This window comes from Protopterus annectens, chromosome 7.part0, assembly GCF_019279795.1.
Source record: "Protopterus annectens isolate FY-2018-M chromosome 7.part0, PAN1.0, whole genome shotgun sequence".
In the NCBI taxonomy this organism is placed as follows: domain Eukaryota; kingdom Metazoa; phylum Chordata; order Ceratodontiformes; family Protopteridae; genus Protopterus; species Protopterus annectens.
The window spans coordinates 378,185,268-378,211,570 of record NC_056739.1 but is presented as its reverse complement, the minus strand read 5'-3'; positions in this window follow the sequence as shown (position 1 = coordinate 378,211,570).

Genomic DNA, 26,303 nt, shown 5'->3' with positions numbered 1-26,303 from the left:
CTTATCACACTTTCAGTGTTAACTAGACTACCACCTATGTGGTAGCTCATGGGTACAGAGTTTTTACCAAAGGGGATGACAATGCACTTTTTAGCACTGTGCTTGAGGCCATGGCTTTGACACTGGGCATCTGTCTCCATGAGGCCCTTTTGTAGGATGTCGACATCATTAGGAGTTTCGATTATGGCTCCTAGTTTGCAGTCATCTGCAAACTTTGTTAGCCAAAGACCTTCTGTCTTAGCCTGTGCTTCAGAAAGGTAGATATCAAACAGGAGAGGACCCAGGACTGAACCCTGTGGTACTCCACTTGTCACTGGTCTGAAGTCAGATTTGGAGTCTGCTACTTTCACAGTGTGGGTTCTGTCAGTGTGCCAGTTGGCAACCCATCTTGAGACATAGGGATTTATACCTAGTTTAGTGAGTTTATCTATAATTCCAGAGTGGGGGGTGGTGTAAAAAGCCTTGGCGAGATCTAGATAGGCTGTGTGAACCACCTTACCCTCATCTACAGCTTTGGTGACTGCTTCAAAGAAGTCTATCAGGTTTAAAAGACATGATCTGCCTTTTACAATCCTGAACTGGGTGGGGTCCAGAGTTTGGATATTACCAATGTCTTTGTGTATAAGATCCATGATGATACATTCCATAGCCTTGCAGACCAGGCTCATTAGGCTAATGGGCCGGTAGTTCCCGGGGTCTGTGGTGGCTCCCCCTTTGTGGAGTAAGATAACCATTGCTGTGAACCATTCAGTGTGCACAAAGCCTGAGGTGAGGTTATGATTGAACATGATGCTTAGGTGGTGTGCCAGTTCATTCTACAGTTCATGTAAAATGCAGCCTGGGATGTTGTCAGGTCCCATGGGTGCTGTGTTCTTGGCTTTGGAGAGTGTGGTTTTTACCTATGCAGTCGTGATTACAGGAACCTTGCATTCTTCTGGTATAGAGATGGGCCCTTTAGGGGTTGAGAGGGGTGTAAAGTTAGCACTGAACCTATCTGGCAGGATGTTGGCAATATCAGTTGGTTCTGTATATTTAGTGTCATTGTGCTGTAACTCAGAGCAGATCTGAGTGTTGCCATTGAGATTCTTGACATAGCTATAGAATGCTTTGTGGTTGTCTTTAGAATCAGTGGTGATTTTGTTTTCGTAATTAGCTTTGGAGGATTTTATGAGGGATCTCAGCTTCTTACTGAGGCTAACCAGGGAGTTCCTCCAATCATGGGATTTTATTCTTTTTTGCAACAGTTTCTTTCTTTCTTCTGTTGTAGAATTTGTTTATGGCAGGGGACCACCAGATTGGTTTCCTTTTCTGTTAGGGATAGCATGATCCATGCACTCATGTAAGTGCTTATAAAGTGCATTTGTGTAGGATTCAGCAGTCGTACCTCTATTGTCTGTCTGCATGGGTGTCGTGAAGTTTGCCACTTCTGTCTTAAGAAGCATGAAGTTGGCTTTGGAAAAACTTTTTATGGTGGTTTCCCTAACGGGGGGGGGGGTGAATGTCTAGGGTGATTAGCTTGTGGTTGGCTCTGACCAACAAGAAATTTACTTCTGGTGTGAAACACCGGTCACCCATGTTGGTAATGACCAGGTCTCGGATATTGCTGCCCCGGTAGGGGTGTGGATAAGCTGATCCAAAGGATTGGAATTTATGAATTCCAGAAAACATTGAGCAAAAGAGTTGGTACATGAGTAGTTTTCCCAGTTAATGGTGGGGTAGTTGAAATCGCCCATTACTAGTTTGTTGGGCTGTACCCTAATATTTACCAGTGTATCAAGGAATGAGGAGTGGGAATCCTGGGGCATGGTGGGGGATCTAAAGCAAGTTACAATTTGGTTTATGGTCTTGCCCAGAGTTAGTTGCACTTGGATAATCTTGGATGCATTATGCTGAGCAACTAGCCTGGAGGTGTGGATATTCTTAATTAATATGGACACAGCTCTGCCTTTAGTGTTTCGCTCCAGGTTAGGTGGCCAAAAATTGTGGTATGAATTATAGCCTGGTAATGCAGGAGTGCTCTCTGGAGCCTTGAACCAGGTCTCTGTCACTGCACAGATGTCGATGTTCTCCATTTTAAGGAGTGCCTCGAGTGAATGCATTTGACTTCTAGCATTGAGTAGCATTACCCTCAGATTTTGCTTGCTTGTACCTGTTAAGGTGGTGAATTTGTCATTTGAACCTTGTCTAAAAAAGGCACTATAGGGGTGGCAAGAGCCTTAGCCAGTATCCAGAATCCCAAGGGCAACAGGTGCAGGACATCTCTGGCAAAGCATCATGGTCTGTCGATCATGTCATCCCAGGTAGACAGATAATGGATCCTTTTAGAATGCTACCAGAAGCTTAGCCAATTGTTTTGTCCTTTTACTGCGGTATTATTCTGGGTGATGGCAGGATGCTACTCAGGGCTAGGGTCATACCTGCCTGGGCTACAAGATCGGAAAGCTCCTCCATGTCTCTTTTTGTGTAGTCCAGAGATGTACGTCTCAGGTCCTTCACACCAACATGGACAATGACAGAGTCATATTTGTACTTGTTGTGGAGTGACCTGAGTTTGTGCATTATGTGGCAGATCCTGGCTCCTGACAGGCAGCTGACAGTAACTTTCTCCTTGTTTATCCTGGTGAGTGGAACATCAGTGTGCTTAACTATAGAATCATCTATGACTAGAGTGTTGGGTACATTGCTATTCCTTATGGGCTGTGGATGAGTGGCACACTGAGTTTGTGGGCTATGTGTCATTTGGGTTGTGTTGGGGGGGTGGAGGTTGCTTGCGTTTCTGCTTTGGAGGTCCCTGTTGCTTGGGGAGATTTCTATTGAGAGTCTTCATGAATGTAGGTGTGTGTTTTGTGTTTTTATGTGTGTGTTTTGGTGGTGTAGGTTTTGAGGGACTATGTGATGAGCTTGGTGTAGGACAAGTGATTACCTTCTCCTCTTGACTGTCTATTCCAGTCTTGGGTGAAGAGAGCTTTGCTTCCTGTTTGGCTATATAAGTGCATCACTCACAGGTTGTAGTGTTGGATGGTAGGAGGAGAGGGTTGTCTGTCTACATGTGGCAATTGCTGCATTGCCCCAAGATGCCAGGATTCATCAGGTAGACAGGAGAAAACAACAGGAGCTGACCGTTAGACATGCCTGGATAGGTGCTTATTTATTAAGTACTAAAACCTGTTTTCCTCAAGACAAGTGGGGAACCTTGAGTGCTGTAGAAATTTGTAGCTTATTTAGTGCTTACAATGAGTTCTGAACAAGTGCTGAGCTCAAAGAAACAGATATTAGTGCTAAAACTAAAAACTGGCTCATTCTAAGGGAAATTTTGAAGAGCAGACATTATGGCGCCAGGAATAGTTTAACCCTAGCTAAGCAGCGATGCATAAAGTGTATATATATTTTTTTAATATGACAATAGCAAATGAGGTCCCTAACTACTGCACAACTATTGCAAACTGATTTAAACAAATTAACCAATTAACCAATAAAAAGCTAAAAACAGCCCCGTTCCAGCAGTCTTCGATCAGACAATTCTAACTGAACACTCCTGCCACAAGGGTGCAGGGGAACCATCTCCAAAAAAGATGGTCTGGATTAATGCTCAAGTTGTATAAGCAAAGCTAGATTCAGCAGGTCTGAATTTATTCTATGCTACAGCAAACAAGGTGCACCAATTTCAGACAGAAATAGTTCAAATAATCACAGTGATGAGCCAAATAAATGACATGACATTTCAGTTTCCATTCTCATATCCTTCAGTAATTGTCTGCTGAAACACACACTGTTGATGTAATGGGTCTGTATCATAACCGTGAGACCTCACATACGTGAATATGGAAATGTCGACATATATTGAGCGAACCGTGAAAATACCGAATGCCCTGAACCGTGAAATTCAAAATGTCGAATCAGCATAGTTGGCCAACTCCACCACCCGCTAAGTACTACCTACCCAAACAAAATAAATAATCCACATACATACACTTAACAAAATCCTACTTCTAACCCTAAACTAAAGCTCACATATATTACTATGTATGCACTTACCTTAACCTGCACCCTAACCCTAAGGTCCCTAACTATTGCACAACTATGTTAAGGAGCTATACCCAAACAAAATAAATTATCCACATACATACACTTAACAAAACCCTACTTCTAACCCTGAACTAAAGCTCACATATATTACTATGTATGCACTTACCTTAACCCACACCCTAACCCTAAGGTCCCTAACTATTGCACAACTATGTTAAGGAGCTATACCCAAACAAAATAAATTATCCACATACATACACTTAACAAAACCCTACTTCTAACCCTGAACTAAAGCTTACATATATTACTATGTATGCACTTACCTTAACCCGCACCCTAAACCTAAGGTCCATAACTATTGCACACTTACCTTTGATTCAACATTTTGAATTTTGTGTTTCAGGACGTTCAGTGTTTTCGCGGTTCGCTCAATATGTGTCAATGTATCCATATTTGCGCAATTGCGGTTTCACAGTTATAATAGGTAGCCGATGTGAAATGTCTTCATTTGTAAGAGCAATTATTCAAATATGTCCGTATATGTGGCCCACCCCACCCCCAGTTTACAGCCTTTGTACAGGTTCATTGCACTAACTGTTTGAGAGGGATGGTTCTGAGGTATAACTGCACTGCATGTGTTTTATATATATATATATATATATATATATATATATATATATATATATATATATATATATATATGTGTGTGTGTGTGTGTGTGTGTGTGTCTATATACAACACACAAAATGTTCCACAAAACTTTCTCCCTAATGTCGTATGCCTCTATTGCATGATATGTTTAAAAAAGCAGCATCAATTCCTACAGCTCAGATGGTGCAGTGGTACATTCTTCTGAGTGTAGTGACCAGGGTCATGAGTTTGATGGGTCTATATTATATTTTCAAAAGCCAACGATATCAAAGCTGATATTGTCGACAGGAGAATAGTGAAAGCACACAATATCGAATGTGTAAACGGAAATTGTCATAAGGGGAGATTTCCGTTTACTGCAATGTAGTGCGGTCTCAGCGTTGGTATATTTAAGTAACGGGGGGTGTGGGGGGCACAGCCGTTAGGCTACTTTTTTCTTTTTTTTTGTTTTTTGTTTTTATAAGTTCGATGTTTGAAGACATTGACCATATGGTGTTCGATGTTTTCAGCCATTGATCTTATAATATAGACCCGAGTTTGACACTTAGAACCGCTGTTTTTGTTATTAATGTTAAATTACCTGAATGCAGGATATGCTTGTTAAAGCACTGCAAATCCTCACAGTTCACATGGTGTAATAGTATTTTGCTGTGATTGTAGAGGACAGCATCCCAGGTTTGAGACTTGGCATGGCTGACTATTTTGTTGCTGAGCAGAACAAGGTCTGATGGATGCAGACTGATTAAGGCACTTTTAACCATATTATACTTATAATGTTATATTTAAGCAATAACCCACAGCTGGGTGTGGGTAATGCTGGATTTACCCACAGTTGGTGTGGTTTGGTCATGAGGAAAAAGCCCAAATGACCAAACAAAGCCAACCGTGGGTAAATCCAGCATTGCCCACACCGAGCCATGAGTTATTGCTATTATACAATGACATTATTTAAGAAAAACAGTACTCACCTTTCTTAAATAATATCATTGTATAATGCCTCCATGCTGCCCTTCTGCATTTTTCCGGTATCCTGGGGCATTTCTGATGTACTGCGCATGCGTAACGGACATGTTCCCACATTTTTGCAGTACATCAGTGGTGTGTAGAGGTAGCAACGAAGATAGGAAGATCTCCATTGTTTTTTTTAGCATATCTCTGTATGTTATATGAGTTGAAGAACTCATATAACAAAGTGAAATATATTAAAAAAAGCAATGGAGATCTTACTTTCTCTGTTGAAAGTAAGAATTCCATTGCATTTTTTTATGATATCTTGCTATGTTATACAAGTACTTCAACTCGTAAAACATAACGAGAAATGTTATAAAAAGCAACGGAGATCTTCATTTCTCTGTTTTTATCTCTGTAGAAAAATAAAAATAAACATATAACAGAAGATATACAAATGGAAAAAGTCTGTGCAACCTAACCTTTTCCGTTAATATACTCTTGTGTTTACAACAGGCACTCTGGTTGGGCTGGCCAATTAGCGTACTCATTTTTGTATGTTAATGGTCAGTCATTGTATAATATAAAATAATATTTACATACACATTATAATTTTACATTTACCTTCCATGACATCCCCCTATGTGCTTTCATTACATTATATTCATGTGTGACTATACTGTATGGGCATGTGTGTTTATATGGGGGTTTCACATCTTTTCTACACTGACATCTCACTTTTGGAACTGCTACACTACCTTGTTTGACAAAAAAATTGTTGCTATATAATTTAAGTTTACTAAAATAATTTTAGCACTATTTTCACATGGGAAAATAAGCTGTGTGTTTTGGGACTCAGACTGTGAACATCTGCATGTAAAGCTGTAACTCTACCCACTACACCATCTTCGCGTGAAAATTTCACCTATCTATTTTCATTTAGCTTCTATGGGATGTTTAAGCTATGCTAAGGGGACGGCCATAATGCACACACTTACTTAGCTATACTTAAACATTCCTTAGGGTATTAGAAATAAGTATATATTATTATTATATTTTTAGGTTATATGGGTGTGAATTGTGATGTTCTGACAACTACTTGGGACTGTATTCGTGAAATACTGGCATTTATTGGGCTTTCAGGCTTCTATGTGTGTTTCATGCTGATGCATGACATGTTCTCTATCAACTTTGTGTGTTTGTGGGGCTGTTCCTGTGCTTTTTAACTTTTGGGAGATTTATCCCCGTTATGTGTGTATTTGCACACATTTCCAGCTTTTGCAGGATTCAGAAGTGCCATACAACACTTTAGCAATACATGGGGTGTGTCACACAAGCTGTTCAGTGTCCGTGGATACTGAAATGATCAATTTTACATTTCAGTGTTTGCTGACACTGAAATACCGGCTTAATATTAGAGCAGAGCATTAATATTACACCAGTACTGCTTAGAAAGTGCCAGATGGCACTTTCTGAGTGCAGGGAGCATGTTTAGTGTCCATGCACTGCTCAGACATGTCCCGTGTGCTTGTACACAGATCGTGTCCATATAGAGAATACAGCAGCATGCTTTCATGAATATGCAAGCCGCGCTGCTGTGCTGAATAGGCATGATCTGTTCTGTGCAGGAATAGCACAATTCCTCCATGGAGTTTAATAAATCCCGGGGAATGTCTAATAATGTTGTTGATGTGGCTGCTTTTATATGTGTATTCATTGTATTAGTATCCTCATCAGATAAAATGTAATTGAAATATCCTGCAAGTGTTACATTCCCCTTAGAATATTGTACAATACCTTCAAAACGATGCTTGACCATTTTGACTCCTAATCTAGGATTCCAGTATAAACTAATTGTACGTTTTACAGTTTTTTTTTCATATTACTAATATAAATATAGCCAGAATTCATAATAAGTTTTAATAATTTTAGGCATTAAAATAGAGTTTCTCCACAAAATTAATACTCTTTTTTTTATTATGATGTGAACTTACCCTACTAAAAATTAATATTGTTAGATATTCATATATATTCTGTAATTTCTTTTTCAAAAACAACAACAAAAAAAAAAATTAAATTATTTATTTAAAAAGATGTATCCTCTTACAACTGCTATTCAGACCAGACCATTAACATTAATTTATTTTATATATTATATTTTATTTATATTTATTAATATATTTAGTATATAATCAGTAAAAAAAAAATAAAACAAAAAAAAAAAAAAAAAAAGAAAAAAAATTTTAAACCATCTTCCACTATTTTAAAAATAGTAATAAAATAAATAAAAAAAAAAAAAAAAAAAGAAAAAAAAAAAAAAAAAAAAAAAAACCAAGCAACAGGCAAAACCCACCCACAGGAATAGGAAAGCCATTTCAAGTGTGTACCACAAAACCTGTTTTTTGCTCTATGTAAAATATTAAGTCTGAACAGAAAATAGTAAACTAAAATAGTATTAAAAAAAAAATGAAAAAAAAAAAAAAACTCAAAAAAAAAAAAAAACTAAACTTGAGGCAAAAACAAATAAAAAACAAACTAAATACCTCAGAAATGAGAATAATAAGGATACTGAAAAAAGGAATTAATATCAAATCTGACCAAATAGCTATCCAACAATCAAAGGGCAAACTCTCCTCCCAAAGCAGGCCCCCTGCTATCTATCCCCCCTGCCACCAAAGAGATCTCCTCTCCAAAGCAAAACACAGATTCAATCTGTGCAGAGGGTCCCGGGCTGCATCCAAAGAGAAAAAAAGAGCTTTCCAGGGACCCGGCAAATAGGCTAGAACATCCATGAACTCCTACTGTTCAATGCTAAAAAGGAACAGTGACAACAGTGGTCCTCTCCATAACAGCAACAGTGGTCCCTCTCTATAAAGGTGGTGCCCTCTCCTGATCCTGCAACTTATATAAAAAGGATCATCATGGACCATCCTGGAAAAAGCTATGGGGAGGATCATGGGACCTACTATATCTGAATGATGCTTTGTTACCACAGAATCCTACTCCTAAAGACTTCTGATTTTGACACCTACCTTGCTACCTTTAAGTGAGGCTGAATTCTCCTGCCTCTCACTTTTTCACACTGCCTACCAAGCTTAACCTCACACACCATACAGCGATTGTACAGCCTAGTACATATTGCTCTAAGCCACCCCTATATAAAGCCCTATGTCACTAGATGGATTGCAAACTGGAACCCACATGGTTACTGGCTCATAAACCCTATGTCACTATGTGGATTGCACTAGTTACAAGTGGTGTCCCACAAGGCTCAGTCCTGGGACCTCTCTTGTTCGGTATATATTTCTCAGAGGTACAGGCCAACACAGAAGGACTGTGGCTGACCAAGTTCGCAGATGACTGCAAACTGGGCGTCATAATCGACTCTCCAGCTGACACAAGCATCCTCCAAAAGGGCCTCATAGAAACAGACAACTGGTGCCAGAGCCATGGCCTCAAGCTAAATGCCAAAAAGTGTATAGTCATCCCCTTTGGCAAAACAAAGTGCCCACAAATTACCACATAGGTGGTAATCCATTAAGTACAGAAGAAGTAATTAGGGACCTGGGGACCCAAGTTGATAGCAATCTCTCATTTGACAACCACGTGGCCAAAGTGGTTAGAAAAACATTTTATATAGCCCACCTAATCATGAAGGGATTCACATCTAGATCAGGGGAGGTCATCGTGCCTCTTTACTTATCCCTCATCAGGCCCATAATTGAGTACAATGCCCCTTTTGGGATGTACCTTACCAGACACCTGCAGCAACTGGAAAGACCCAAAAAGTACCACACCAAGAGAATCAAAGGGTTCAAACAGATGCCATATGCTGCCCGGTTAAAGAAACTCCAGCTCTACTCAATGGCATACCACCTGTTCAGAGGCGATCTGTGCCTGATGTATAAAGCCATGTCCAACCCGGAATTAATGGACATGCTGCACCTCAGAAAATCCAAATCCCATCGAGCTACGCGCTCGAGAGACTTGAACTTCAGCACTGAAATAAATAGGACATGCTGGAGGGACAGATTCATAATCCAGAGGCTCCCTTCACTCTGGAATAAAATCCCAGTCCAGGTTAGGCAGAGTCCCTCATTGACTCTCTTCAAGAGGAATCTTGATGAGTGGATGGGAGATCATAGGTTTACCCTGGGTATCACTTCTGTGTCACTGTTAGACAGAGGCACAGTATACTAACCTCGAAAAAGGGCATAGCAAAATAAATTTAAAATGGATGGCGAAAGCCAAACACATTCTGGCTAGGCTTATAAATATCCTAGGGCAGATAGCCTAGTATGAACCTATGAACCTATGAAGAGGGAATTGCTGATTTTAACTATTGGTCTCAGTCTCCTTATTGTGCCAGCTTCTGAGGTATTTTTATTTGTTACAGTTTTTATAAATGTTTGAGTTGTAATTATAACATAGAAGTATACTTTTTAGGAATTAAATTAAAATTATAGCAAAAGCTATTGTGAAAATAAATAGGAATTCTCAAATCTATTAGATTGCTATATAAAACCGTGTCCAGATTTTTAACCACAATTAAAGAAAGAAAAGAAAAATATCATCTTATTTACATTTAACTACAACATAGGAATAAAAATCAAATGAATTCATAAGGAGCTTATAGAATATAATTTTTAAAGTGGCCTCATGAAATTCAAAAGAAAAACATCTTAAAGTAATGATGAAAGGAAATGTTAATTAAGCAATGACAAAAAAAAAAAAAAAACAAAGCATATAAACATAATGCATGTCTGAAATAAAAATATCAAAGGTCAAAGGTTGGAAGGGTGGCCTAATGGTTAAGGTGTCTGTCTTACAAACACCAAGTGCAAGGTTTGAGTCTCACAAGGGATAATTGGCTAAGCATAAAATGGCTCACAAGGGCAGTTAGCTAAGTACTAATCTATGAACCTATGAACCTAAAAGTTGCAATCAATAAAATGAGAAGAACCTCTTAACGATTTGTGCTTGCTTCAACTGTATAACTTTAAGGAAGGTCTTTAATTGTTAGAGTATAATATAAAGGTTGGTGTATGAACTTTCATTTATTCTGGTATGCTCCTTGCTTTAATTCAACTGACAAGGGCCTTACAGAATACAGTAATGTATTACATATTACTAAATAAGTTTAAGATGTCAATTAATTTAGAACCAACATTCAGCAATGTTCCATATTAAACAGATATAACTTTCTAGTATTAGAAGGCTATCATGACATTCACTCAATAAAGACTTATATAATCAAAGTGCTAGTCACTTTAAATATTGAGCTATTCAGCTGTGGCAAGTCAATAGAAATCATAATAAAATGTGTGAAATTTTTACTATAAAAATTATATTTATTGGTGATAGTTAATGGTATTTCTGATCCCTTTAAATGAGACTTTATCTCTTTAAAACAGCAGAAAGCCATATAAGAAACCCGTATAATATAAACAAAATCCAATGGTTAGTCATTAGCATGCTCGTAGTGTGGACATGTCTGTTTCTCATAAAAAACATTAAAATCAAAACAAAATAGCAAACTGAACCCAGCATGAGGTAATGAACAGAGGAGCTAGATATACAGATATCATAATACTGGTGGTGACAGATTGTTCAGGTTGGAATAAATCAGTGAACTTGCGACAGAGTCTGCTGAAGATGGATCTTTCAATAGATATAACTTCTGTGGCTAAATTGACTTTAAGAAGTGCAGTTATCAAGAGTGCATGCAATTCCACACTTTAGAATATTTGACCACATTTGTTTACTAAGATAAAACAAAACACAATGAGTAAAGGGGCTAGTAGAAGTATCACAGCCAACAAAGAGTAAAAAAGTAAATCAGAAAGCATTACTCTAGAAGTTTAGTATGCAATAGTAAATCGCAGACAGCAAACAGTAACAGTAATAATATGCTTACTATTTCTGTGTAAAAAGCTTATAGGTGTTATTTCCTATTTCAGTGATGCATTCAGGAGTGGATACTTGTCAATTAGTGAGACTAATATTTCAACCATATTGATAACTTGTGCACTTGGACATTGTATCATTCTGCAGCCTAGTAGGTGTTTAATTAACAGCTTCTGGAAGTGAAGGTTCTGGAATAGACCTTTTGACGATGTGGTCTACTATAGAGCAGGAACCAAACTGAAAATACACGTCTACAGCTCAATTTCTTAAAAATAAGATATCAAGACTTAGTAAAGAGTCACAGTTTTGAGTTTTAAATGTTCAGAATAATTTAATTCAGAATTGTTACATTATAATGTTGTACGTGTAAGCCAAATGCATCTACCTGCATCCCACTCCTTTACTGAACTCTAAAAAGCCAGAGTATCATGTGAAAACTAACAAAGTGCTACATTTATGACACTTTTACTAACACAGATTTCAGAAAAATGTTATTATATTGGTATTGAACATGAGATGGTCAAGGAGAGAAGACCCTAAATCATTACATTTAAATCCAGAACGAGAGAGAGTAAAATAAGTTAAGTGTGACTTGATGTTATACCTGAGCACCTGACAAATCTGTCACTTTTTGTAGATAAAAAAAAAAGATCCAGACAAAATGAATCCTGTGTTTTCTTAAAGGAGTGTACTTGCATAATGTTTTTGTAAAAAATAAGTTTTCACTATTCAGATGACTTAATGTCCTGCATATGTACTATAACATTAAGTATTCTGTTATTTAAAAGAAATGAACATATTTGGACTGTGGAAAATCCACAAATTATACTTGGAAAATAATATTAAGAAAGTGCGAGAAAATAAATAGTAGAGAGAAAAGGAAAAGCAAGGTGAGTTGTGAGGAAGTAAATAGTACGGAGAGAGGGAAAGGGAAGGTGTCTTGAAAGATTTACGTCTAGACAGCAAGCAGTTAGTCATGTTGAACTGTTTGTATGGCAATGACACCTAGATGTCATTGTGAAGCCATCTAGATTCCATATATTTAAAACTGAGAAGTTATTGTTGTGAAAGTAAGAAATGTAATTGTTGCTTAAATACACACTTCAGATTATATAGAACTGAGAAGTTATTGCTGTAAAAGTATGAGGGAGCAAATATTGAAAAATCTGCATAAATCAAATGCAGAAAATATCTGTAGGTAAGGTAGTACTGAATATTTCTTTGAAACACTGAGGAACACCTGTTGTGATTAAATGTTAAAGAAATTAGGTTATTGTTAAATAAATTGTTAAAATCAGACTGTAAAAATCATTAGGCATTTCAAAATGACAGTCAATAACACAGAAGGCTCAAGTTCTATAACGAAAACCATACATAACATGTATAGAGTTTTGACTAATTACATTCAGGAAATACCCTCAATTATATACCATTTGCAATCAGCGGTCAGTCACAGGGCATTACATCACTATAGTCCATAATACTTTATTCATAAGAAGATGCTTAGGTAATGTTTTTGGAAACTTTCCCATGAGAATAACACACCTGGTCCATCATAACGTCTTCCTGTAGATGTTACTTTTTCAAGGATTTTAGATTAGTTTGAATACAATGGTCAAGTCTTTTTTAATACGTTCCTTTGTCTCTCTACACTATCTCTGATAGTGTTCACAAAACCATCCTTCTCGGTGGAAGGAAGAAAGATATACATGCATACATATTTATTTCTTTCCAGATTATAGATGCTGAAAGACATAAGCTTGCTGAGCTGGCTACTGCCAGGGTCAGAGGTTAACCATACTGCAGCTGGTTTCAAGCAATTATATGTAAGATCATTTTTACTGCCATATTGTTAAATAGAATCAAATGCATTACATATTATACTGTTTTTAAACTTTACACTACATATATGTTTAAGTACATATTTTTTTAATAGTTTATATATGTCTAAGTACATATTCTCCTAACATTCTGTATATGTTTAAGTACATATTTTTTTAACAGTCTGTATATGTTTAAGTACATATTTTTCTAACAGTTATCTGTAGCAACTCACATATCTAACATGTTTCAGTCCTTTGTATAGTGCAACTTATGTTAGTCTAAAATCATGGTGTATTGAGTTTCCTTTTTTCTTTTCCTTCCCTCCTACCTCTTCCCTCTTTTTTCCCCCTAGCTATAGATATTTTGACTGCTGTTCTTTGCTTTTGTTAATCTTTGTCAACTTGAATCAGCTACCATTCAGCTGTATCAAAAAAGAAGCATTACAAGCAATATAAGCATGATGTCACACTTAGATTTCCCTACATGTCAATCACCCGTCATTTCTACAACCGATTATTTTGTCATTCATTACAGACAGGTCTACCTCCACAGAGAATTGAGTGTGAGGTACTACACCAACATAAAACCAGATTCCCAATAAAGCCTCACAACATAAAACATATCTATTAGTTAGACTCAATGCCATTTGAAATCCCTTTAAGAGATGTTTTATCTCTTTAAAATAACAGAAAGCAGGAGTGGCTCACAAATAACCTTTAACCCCGGCAATTACTTCATCATGAAACCGCATTGCTCTCTGCCAAGCATTTATAGATTCATAAAGCTAAGTTATAAAAATAAATAGTTTAAAGTAAAAAAGGACAGGAGGACAAAGACTGAATGAACCATACCTGCTCACGATCTCGGCAGAAAGCTGAGCATGATGTAAGTTAGCATTTTAAATGTTTAAAAGTGCATCACATGCAGAGAGTGAGAGAAACAGCTTTTTTAATTACAGAAATGAGAGAGGTTCTAGTCACAGGGAGTCACCTTATTGAAACAAACATAATAAAGTATCAAAGTACATTTCTATATCCATGTCTGAACTAAATGAACACATATAAAAGATCAGAAATGTCTGAATATGAAACAAAACTGCCTTAAGAGTAAATATGTGAAGCAATAGTAATGAAAAGCAAACATCTAATAAACTTTGCAGCTTTAAAAATAGCTGCTCATACATACACATCTATTTATTACACAAGTTGTGTTCGAAGGAATGTACTGAAAAGCTTAAGTTTAAAGAGCCCCTATAATTATAAAAAGTTTACTTATTGTTTAACTATCTTGTAGACTGGCAGAAGGTACTAATAAAAATGACATTACTAGTTATTGTTCCTTTTTTCCCTCTTAGAAAACTAATATAAATCAAATTAATAAAAATGGCTAATGATAAGATCTACAAGTTATACTGCAAATAATAAAATATAAAGACAAAGAAAAATAAAATATTTACCTTGTTTATAATTTGACCATGTGATCCATGAGTGTGTAACATTTCAAAGTGCGATAGCAATTCAATCTCCTTATTTGTAGAAACTGACATAGCAAAATTTAATACATCTTATATAAAATAAAGGAGACAAAAGAAAGAACAAAAGGTTTGTCTTTCAATTTCTTTTTCTTGGTTTCAACAGTTTTCCAGTCATTTTTCTCAGCCTGTCTCTTCATTGAAAAGGAGCACAAATCCATGCATTCTGATTGTTCTAAAGTGTTGCTAGATGTTAAAAAAGAAATAGCTGTGTCTAGTGTATTAAATGTCTTGCTTCCATCAGGAAGAAAAACTAAGTATCACTGGAAATAACAAATGAGTTTTAACTTTTTTCTTTTTAATGCCTTTGCTATTACTACTAATACTATTACTAATACTATTAATACTACTACTAATAATAATACTAATACTACTACTACTTTTCTTCTCAAAATAACTGTAGAGGAATAATAATTGTCAGATCTTATTATGTGACCCAAAAAAGGTGGAGGCATCAAATCTTATTATGTGACCCAAAAAAGGTGGAGGCATCACCATGCTATACAAGACTGTCCTTAAGGTAGACTTTATACATAAAGAAATCCCAGCATTTAGCAATGCAGAAACCCTATTCACCAAAATTCAAAACAATCAACAGAAGCAACTAATCCTAGTGGGTATTTACATACACCAGGTGACAACATATCTACTATCGAGTCTATATCTATACTAAACTGGACATCTGCAGACCTCCCACAGGAGACACTCCTCCTAGGGGACTTAAACATTGACTGAAAATCCATTAACACAATTATCCCCTCTAATCACATCAACCTATATTCCTATACTCAGCTTATCCAAACACCCACCCACATTGACAAAAATACAAACAAAGAATCCATACTGGACTAGATCCTTACAAATAATGCATCTGCTGTCCAATATTATGGTACAGCACCTAATGGCCTTAGTGACCAATTACCCACATTCATACTAAGACAAAACTTCAAAACCACCAAAACAACTACCCTACGTGAAATCTGTAATTCAAAATATTTCATATGTGAAATATGTGAACATTTCATTAATGCACTAAGATATTGCAACTGGGCTTACAATCCTCACACTAGACAAGGCAGTGGACTACTTCAATTCTACCTTTTCAAACATATTAAATCAGATGGCCCCCGTATGGACAATTCATATAAAAACTAACCCAGCCCCATGACTCCCTAAAAACACAAGAAGCCTACTAAAATATAGGGGTAAAGCTAGAGATGCCTGGTATCACAATAAGACTGATGACTACAGACAGATCTTCTTTGAACTATGTAATAAAGCAAAAAAACAGATAAGGCAAAATAAGAAAAATCACTACACAGAGCTACAAGTAAAACATACTGTCAGCCTCCAGTGTCAAATGAGGTAGTATAGAGATAGCTATTCAATTTAACAACTACTTCACCTCTTCCATCCTTAACCTAACTAGCAACAGCCAGACCTGCACTCCCCCGCAACCAATCAGCAAACCAAACTCATCCCCCCCCCATTCACTGTCAAACCATATACACCTCAAGATTGCCACTAGTGCTATAGCCTACCCCACCTCAATAGTTATCAACTGGTCTATCAATTCCATCACAATGGTGGACCCTCAACCAAATTTATCAACTGCTAAATGTATCCATTTTCAGCTAATGAAACATTTTACAAATAATCTCCTCACCAACACCCAACATGGCTTTTGCCCATCTCATAGCACCACCACCATATCACTCGTATCCTTCACCAACACTGTCAATCAATATAGGAATCTAGGAAACCTAGTGTCTGCCACCTTCCTTGATCTGTCCAAATCATTCACTACAGTATCTCACAGCAAATTACTTACTATCCTAGCTGAACCCAACCTAAACAGTCCCTCCTTGCTTTGGTTTTGTCTACCTATCCAAATGACAGCAAGCAGTTAAGTGGCATAACTCCCTCTCCCCTCCTTCTGCCAGTAACAGTAGGTGTACCACAGGGATACTTTTTTGGGCCCGTGCTATTTAATATCTTTATAAACACCCCACACAGCACCACCCAGCAAGATACAATAGTCCAATATGCAGATGATACTACACTGATCTTTTCACCCCTCACACTCCAAACACTCTAGTCTAAAACCCAAGAGGCCTTCTCCAATATCAATAGCTGGTTAAAAAACTCACAACTAATAACTTAACTCCAAAAAGACTCAACTTATGCTTTTCCATGCTACCAAAACTATTGACGTTTCTGCTCTATTCTCTATAAATTCTGCCAATAACACTGTAATCTCCCCAGTATCACAAGCTAAACTTCTTGGTGTAATACTTGGCCAAAACCTAAAGTGTGACAAACATATAGCACAAACCATATGCAAATTCCATACAAAACTTGGAACCCTATACTGCTGCAAAAACTGTCTAACCAAAAGACACCAAAATAACTATATCCAGAACTCACCTTCTCTCTACATTGCTCTATGCATCCCCAGTATTAACACACCTTAACAAGTCAGACCTACACAAATTGTCCATATGCTACAGTAAAATAGCTAGATTTGCAACCAACTCTAATTTATGCTCCCGCCACTGTCACTCACTAAAACAACTAGGTTGGCTAGGACTCCCCAGCTTACTAAACTATAACCAACTCACCATGGCTCATTATTTGCTGTACCACCCAGACAAGATTCCTGATCTCTCAGGCTTACTCAACTTTCACAATTCTGCTTACCAACTAAGATCCACAAACAAAGCCCTTCTTGAAGTAGTTAAGTGTAAGCTCAGTGCTGGTGAATCCCTCTACTCCTACATAGTTGCTAAAATCTGGAATTATCTTCCACCAGATTTCGGACTGCAAAACAGCAGTCCCACCTTTAAAACCCAATTAAAAGCCTACCTCAGTCTCACCTGGCAATGTACCTGTACTGACCATGGCTAGTCCTACTAATGCCATTCAGATAAATCTTCCTCTGGCTCTACTCAAAGGTTAAACAACCATAACCAACTACATTTTTAAATAAATGTATATAACTGTATATAGTATTACTGCACTTTCTTACTCAAATATATTTTATATATTGTATACTACTGTAACTTCTCATCATACTATGCCATGATATACTAGTGTCTGCTCTATTGTTGGTTTGCCCTAGGAATTTGTACTAATCTCCAACTTTTGTATTCTTTGTATGTGTATTTTTATCATGTGTCTGTGTATTCTTATCATGTATATGGAGTTTTTGTATCTTGTATTGTTATCTTTTATTTTTTATTCTGATTTTTATTCATATAATTGTTATGTATGTGGATTTTTTCTCCTTTGGTCTCTGCTGAAAACAGGCAGCTGATTGCCCAGTCAGGCCAACCCGGTAAATAAATATAAAATAAAATAAAATAAAATAAAATAAATAAATATAAAATGTTTGATGGGAGAATTTGACCAAACTGTCTTTAAAACAAGTTCTTTGTTTTTTGAAGACAGAAATCTTACTATTACAGATCTTGGTTTGTAGTTTGGTTTGGTGGAAGACATGGGAGCTGCTAAGGACCTGTGTACTCTTTCATTACCAAATGAAAGGGATTCCGGTAATTTCAGAATGTCAGGAATCCAGGTTGTTTTCTCTGGCAGACCATAAATGCAAAGATTGTTTCTCCGATATCTGTTTTCAAGGTCATCAATTTTCTGCAGCAAGGAAGTATTTTGTTTTAATAGAAATTCTACTTGTTTTTCTTCTTCAGTAACTGTTCCCTCTATATCATTTGTGATGCCGGTGATCTGAATTTTCTGATGTAAGACAATCAAGCTCTTGTAGTTGATCCATCTGTTTCTTACACTCTTTTTGAAAGTGTCTAGTTTGTTGCCCATTTTGTTTAATTTGATTGATAAATCATATATACTGCTAAGGATTGTAACTCTTTTTTTGAAAGACAAGTCTTGAGAATTGTTTTTAGAATAGGTCGTATTGAAGAACCGTCAGAGTCCTTTTTACTTCTAATTGACCGGAATTTGATACAAGAACAGTTTAAAACCTGAATATACTCTTAAAGGGTTCTTAGTGGATGAAGAATAATACAAAAAGAAAGTCCATATTCTTAAGTAGTTGAACATTCCCGTTAGAAATATGTTTAAGATAGGAGAGCAAAGAAGGAGTGCTGTTAGTCTGACACCATCTTGGCCATGCCCCCACAAATCTTTGAATTTCTGATGAGTCCCTCAAGGCACAAACGTTTCTTGCTATCTACCTTCAACATTGGGATGCCCTGTGGCAGGTGTCTAGGAAGAAGGACATGAAGGCCAGGGAAATATACCTATTTTTTTCTCAGATTTTAGACACCTTAGTCCAATTACTTCTCTTCTGTCTATACCTCAGTCAATGCTTTGGATGTAGGGGGGATCAAATCTCACAGTTTCTGGATTCCATCTGTGTCCCTACCATCAGCCATGTTATACAGCAGAATACATACTGATCCTTTCTAGCCATATCAGTTGGTGTCTCCCAAGGATCTATCCTTGTCCCCATGCTGGTTAAGATTTTCATAAACACCACCTGTACAGTAAGTGAAAGTGCCTCCATCGTTCAATACACTAACTGTTCCACCCATATCTGCTCTTAAACAAAATAATGACTTTATAAGAATAACTCATAAATCCTTCTCTTCCACTGAAATTTGGTTGTGCAATGCACTGTTATTTCTCAAATAAAAAAATAAATAAATAAAATATTTTCTTCACCCTAAACATTGCAATAAACAAACATCTTCCTTCTCTGTTACCTCCAAAAATAGAACTTGCTACGCAAATTAAACTGCTTTGAGTGCATAAATATGAAGATACGAAGAACACATCAGAAACTTAGCTCCCTGTACAGAATCAAAACATTCCTGACTGACTCATCAAGAAACACACTCCCTCAACCTTACTCTTGTCAGCACTATTCTACATAGCACACGTTTTTACTAACTACAACCTACCCAACTTAATAGGTTACAACAGTGCTATAACAAAGTATACAAATTTACTGCCAACCTCCATCACAGTCAAGCCCTCAAACAACTACAGTGGGTTGAACTACCACACTGACTTGTTTAGGCAAGTAGAATAAACAAGATATTCCACATACTACAAGCCCTGTTCATCTCAGGGATTCATATGTCTGTGTAGTGACTGAGCCATGGTTTAAAATGGTGGAGAGCTCTCCATCTTTGCAAGGTGACAAGACATTCCACATGCTAAAAACAGATGTTGCACAGTAGAGACCAACGGTGGATGTGTCTCACTCTTCATCCATAAGAGTCTCACATCAAGGCTAGTGAAACAGCATGATGACTAGAGATTTTCCATGTCCAAGTAACCATCATAAAAGTCCTTTACCATATATTAGCTAGCTATAGATCTCCATCTATGACCCTAGAAAGCCACAACACCTATCTACAGGAGTTGCAACCACTCAGTATTAAACTCAATATTATTTCCCTTGGTGATCTAAACTACAGACTAGGAAACCTACAGTCCTACACCACAAAGAGTGCATAAATACAGATATTCCTGGCTTTTGTAAATGTAAATGCCCTGGAACAATTAGTTAGAGTACTCACTAGGAGAAGAACATCTTAGATCTTGTCAATTCTAATATGGGGACAGCTTGCACCTTCCTTTGTGTATCTTAACCACTTGTTAGGCCTAACCAAAAAGCTGCTTCCTTTGAAATAAAATTGAAACCACAGACTCCATCCACCCAATGCAACTTTAATTTAATTTAATTTTTTATTCTAAGACAAACTATTGACTCCTAAGTGATACACTGGCAAGCCTCAAATCCCCACCACACCCAGATAACTGTGTTGAATATCTAGAAATGCATGTCTCCACACTGGACTGGCAAGTAAACAACTGCATAGATGCAGCTATACCCTGTAAAAATAGGCACAAGGCAAACATCAGAAGCAAACCCACTTGGTGGAACCATAATATGAACAAATTTTGTAATAAAATGAAAATAATTTTGACCAAAAGTAAGAAGAGTAACTCCCAGAATGATACAACCCTCATCACTGAAACAAAACATTGAAAAAACAAAAGTCAGGGACTTAATAAAATACATCAAAGCCAAGTTTGAGCCTAAAATAGCCAACCAAGCTAAAGACAACCACAAGGCCTTTTTTATGTGAATAATCTCAGAAGTACAACACACCAAGGCATTGAGTTGACTGTGGGTAATATTACCAACTGGTCGATAAATTCAGCTCAGACTTTACCACTCTCAACCCTCTATCTGTCACACAAGATGCACATGAAACTGACATGCCTCCCAGAATCATACAAGACCAAGTCCTGAAAGTGATATCAAAGTTAAAAATAGCACATCAATGGGTCCTGATAATATTTCTGGATGCATCTTAAATAAAAGGACTCATGATTTAGCCACCCCTTAACAACAATGTTCAACCTCAGCCTCTATACAAATTTTGAATAAAGCAAATGGAAAACAACTGCAGTCATTCCTTTGCAAAATGTAGAGCCTTCCATAGACTCAGGCAATTATAGACCCATAAGTCTGACCTGCCTCATATGCAAAGTCATGGAAAGACTAATCATGGAGCTAATCAATTAGGCCAAAGAGAGCCCCCAAACACATAATCTGTCTCAGTTTGGATTCGTCAAGGGCAGTCCATACTTACTTACTCACTCTGGTTGGCTTCTTTCAAAACATCATCAAGATAATGGATGAAGGGAAAATGGCACACACCTCATACCTCAACCTGGCCAAGGTTTTTGACAAAACCCTCCTCTCAAACAGAGTAGAAAGGCTAAATAAACTGGAATAAACCTCTTTGTCACCCAATGGGTTGCCAACTGGCTCACAGTTATGATGCAGGATATCATAAACAATTGAAGCTACCTCCACTAAAAGACCAGTTACCAGTGAATTCCCCCAGTGTTTGTTGCTGGGATCTTTCCTGTCACTTCAACTTCCAGCCAAAACATGAGAAGAAGACAGAAGTACAAAAAGAGGACCCCCCCACCCCCTTTACTGACTTTTCCCAGAGAAGTTGCTGAATCTCTGTCAGAACTTGTGAAGCTACAAGAGAAACACTCCCCATTCTTTTTACAATATGCACATCCAAACCTAAACTCTGTATTACCAAACAACTAAAATTTTGGATTATATCCTGGCAGCAATATAAACAGTAACCAAATCCTGAAAGCAGAGATACAGCTATTAACCTGAAAACATTACCAAAAATTAATTGGATGACATATAGCTAACTGCATTAAATATTATACAATGACTGGCCATTAACATTCGAAAATGAGCACACTGATTGGTCGGATCTATATCAAAATTCCGAAGAGGTACAACACCAAATGTGAAAACATCGAACCCAAAATATCGAATGGTGAAAATAGCAAAGCCCCAGAATATCGAAATCTTACCTAGGGCAAGATTTCGGTGGGCCATTCTGTGGGTTCACTGTTTCCTCCATTGTGGTGCGAGAGTTACGGACCTTAGGGTTAGGGTGCGGGTTAAGGTAAGTGGATAGTTAGCAATGTATGTATGGTGTAGTGTAGGGTTGTGTTTTTTTAACTGTATGTGTGTGTATTAATTAGTTTGTTTGTGTATAGATTTGTAGGGTATGTGTGTGATAGTTACGGACCTTAGGGTTAGGGTGCGGGTTAAGGTAAGTGGATAGTTAGTAATGTATGTGTGATTTAGTGTTGGGTTGGGTTTTGTTAAATGTATGTATGTGGTTTATTTGTGTTGGGTGTATGTTTCTCAGAACAGCAAATTCTTTCCCTGGGAAAAAAATTGCTATTCTGAGCATTCAATGTTTTCAATATTCGAAATTCCAAGTTCGAACATATGGTGTTCGGCATTTTGGAATTTTGAATATATGATATAGACCCGATTGGTCATACCAACTGGTGTGTCCATTGTAAATCGAGCATATACTAGTGGAAAAATGTCCGGTCGCCTGGACTTTCTTCCATTAATATATGCTACCAAAATTTTAGTTTTGTTTTGGCATTATTGTATTGTATATCAGAGATCGCTTTGTTTCATTTAAAAAAAAAAAACTTACAAAAACAGAGATTTCAAATGAATGAGAGAGACGGGATACAGAAAAATAAAAGGATAATCAGGTACATTATGCAAATCTAGAGAAACTTACTTGATTATCTTTTCATTTTCTCTGGCTCGTCTCTCCCATACATTGAAAGTCTCCTGTTTTTTTTTATTTTTAATTAAAAACAAACAAAAAAAGCACTGGAGATCTTCCTTTCTCCATTGCTTCCTTTACACAGCACTGATGTACTGTGTAAGTGTGGGAAAAAAAGTCCCATAATTATGCAGGGTACATCAGGGACACCCCAGGGTACCAGGGGAAAATGCAGAAGAGTAGTATGGTGCCATTATACAAGGACATTATTTAAGAAAAATAACTAACATTTTTCTTTAATGTCATCGTATTATAGCAATAACCCACGGGTGGGTTCGGGTTTTGCTGGACTTACCCATGGTTGTCTTTATTTGGTCAGTCGGGCATTACCCTTGTCACCAAACCACACCAACTGTGGATAAATCTAACATTACTCACAAGTAGCCATGGGTTATTTTATTTATTATTTATTATTATTTTACATTTGTTTACCAGGAAAGCCTGACTGGACACGAGTCCTTTTTCAGCAGAGGCCCTGGGAGAAAAGCTACCAATACAGCTTGTAACTTTTCATCTGTCAGTTTTGTTTATATCAGTAATTTTGAATACATAGTTACAGTAACAGTAGCTTTATATCATTAACATAACAGTAGCTTTATATCATTAACATCGCAGCAGGTAGAGACCTTTACATAAAGTACAATTTATATATGCGTTTTAAAATTGTGAAAAATTACATATTTATTATAACAAGCAACTTTGCAGGACTTCAAAGCTAAGGATATTATAGAGGTTACTATGAAAGGGGGAGTGAGTACTTAATGTGAGTAGAAATGAGTGAGAGACAGAGCAGATACATTAGTGGGGGAGTAAGGTACTGAGAGAGAGGGAGTGAAGTGAGCTGAGACAGAGGGTGTTGGATGTGAGCAAAAGGAAATATAAGGATTAACCAGGATTGCCACATGTGTAGAGTCAGGTTGTAGTGGGTGGATTATGAGGCTAAGGATGTAATGCAGGTTGGAAAGGGGGGTGGAAAATGGGGTAAGTAAGATTTGGGTATAGAAGGGATGGAGTAATTTGATGGGAGTAACAAAGTGCTAAGAAAGAGGAAATTGGTGATAGAGCAATAGGATATATAAGAGATTAGTCATGGTTGTCACAGTTAGCGAGCCATGATTGTTGTAGGTGGGATTTTAAGGACTTTTTGAAGGAGGCAATAAAAGTTGTAGATGAGATGTTAGGGAGAAGGGTATTCCAATGTTTGGCAATATTGTTGCTGTATAGGGATATACCTGCGGAATTATTGGCTTTGGTCACATTTAGCAGGAGTTTTTGATTAGATTGTAAAACTCTAGTTTTGGTACTTGGGTGTAGTATGTTTTGTAGAGCAGGTTTTTTTTCCAGGAAAGTGAGTTAGAATGAGCTGATTGTAAAGAATGAAGTGGGGAAGTTCCAGCCAGTTGAGTGTTTTGAGGGGAGTGCAATGGTGTGATCTGTGAGGGATATTAGTTGCAAATTTGGCAATTTTATTATAACATGCTTGTATCTTGGAAAGGTCAGATTTTCTGAGATTAGTGAAGATTGGTGAGGCATACAAAAGAGTGGAGATAAGACGGGTGTGTGCAATAGTGGCTCTGGTGGAAGGAGTTAGGAATTGTTTGTTTCTGTATAGCATGGCAAGCTTTTGTGTACTTTCTTTATGGTATTTGATATATGTATGTCAAATTTCATGCTGCTGTTGATTAAAACACCTAGCAGTTTGGTTTGATTGACAGGTGATATAACTGTGTTATTACTGGAGGTGATGTTAAATACCGAAGATACAGGACAAGACCACCGCTACGATGCACATAAAATTCCAAGGTTTTTATTGTAGACAAAAATGAGCGCTTTCACGTGCCACACACTGCACGCTTCATCAGATTTCATTTACTAATCAAAAGAACAGTCTTTAAATATACTAACCAATTATGCTTAATTGAATTCAATCAAATAATTCATTTGAATCAAGCAAGTAGTCATGGTGACTATTACAATGCTGTTAGCTCAAACCATTCACAATAACTACTGCTATCTAAAAATCCTGAAACGTTGTTAAACTAAAATATATTTATACAGTGTAATGTATATAACAAAATATGTAAACATATATAAATATATGAGTGAAGATGTATAAATTATGTATATATTAATGTATAAAAATATATATATATATATGTATATAAAATATCTGTAATATATAAGAAATCATAAAAGTCATAAAGTAGTAAAAAATAAATTCATAAGAAATTCATAAAATAACAAGTCCATATAAAGACCAGAATAACAATATGAAATAAATAATAAAATATATATATACATTAATCTTATCATATGTCCTAATGCTACCTAGTATTTACGTGCAATTAATACTGGCTTAACACTTATAAATTGATTTAAACCAGGTTCTATATGCGCTCGTAATTTAAAAATCCAACACAGTTCAATAGATTCTAGATGGTTCTTATTGTTCTCCCCCTCTTATTTTTAGTTATCAGTTGTAATACTCTAAACTCAAAAATATGATCTTTAAAACTGCTTATATGTTTCGCCAAAGCATTCTGTTGATTATTTCTCTTTATGTCATATATGTGATTGTACATCCTGTTTTTTAATTTCCTGGATGTCATCCCTACGTAAAACGCTGGACAGCGTGTACAGGTTGCTAAATATATAAGATTTTCATCTTCGCAGTTGGCATGGAATCTAGATTTAAATCTATAGTTAGTAGTGGGATGAACGAAATCTTGTTCCTTCAAAATAAACTTGCACATGTTGCATTTATTGCAAGGATAAGTACCCAACCTATCATAGTGTCCAATGGTGCTATTATTAAATTCATCATGATGGTGTTCAGTACATACAATTCTTTTTAAATTCTTACTATTTCTGTAAGTAAAAGAAGGTGATGTTAAATGTAATGTTATGTGTAGAATTGTATGCAGGATGAAAGATAAGAAGCTGAGTTTTATTGGGATTTAATATGAGTTGTGATTTGGAGAGCCATCTTTCAACAGACAGAAAAGAAAACTGTGTTTGTTGTAGTAGTGCCTATGGAGAGGAGGAAGCACAGATTAGTGTGGAGTCATCTGCATGTTGGATGACAGAAGCATGAAGTGTGGCAGCATGAAGGTTATTGGTGAACATAGTAAAGAGCAGTGGTCCAAGAATGGAACCTTGTGGGACTCCTACTGAGACTGGAAGAATAGGGGAGAGTTCCTGCTGCCATCTGACTGCCAGCTGTCTTC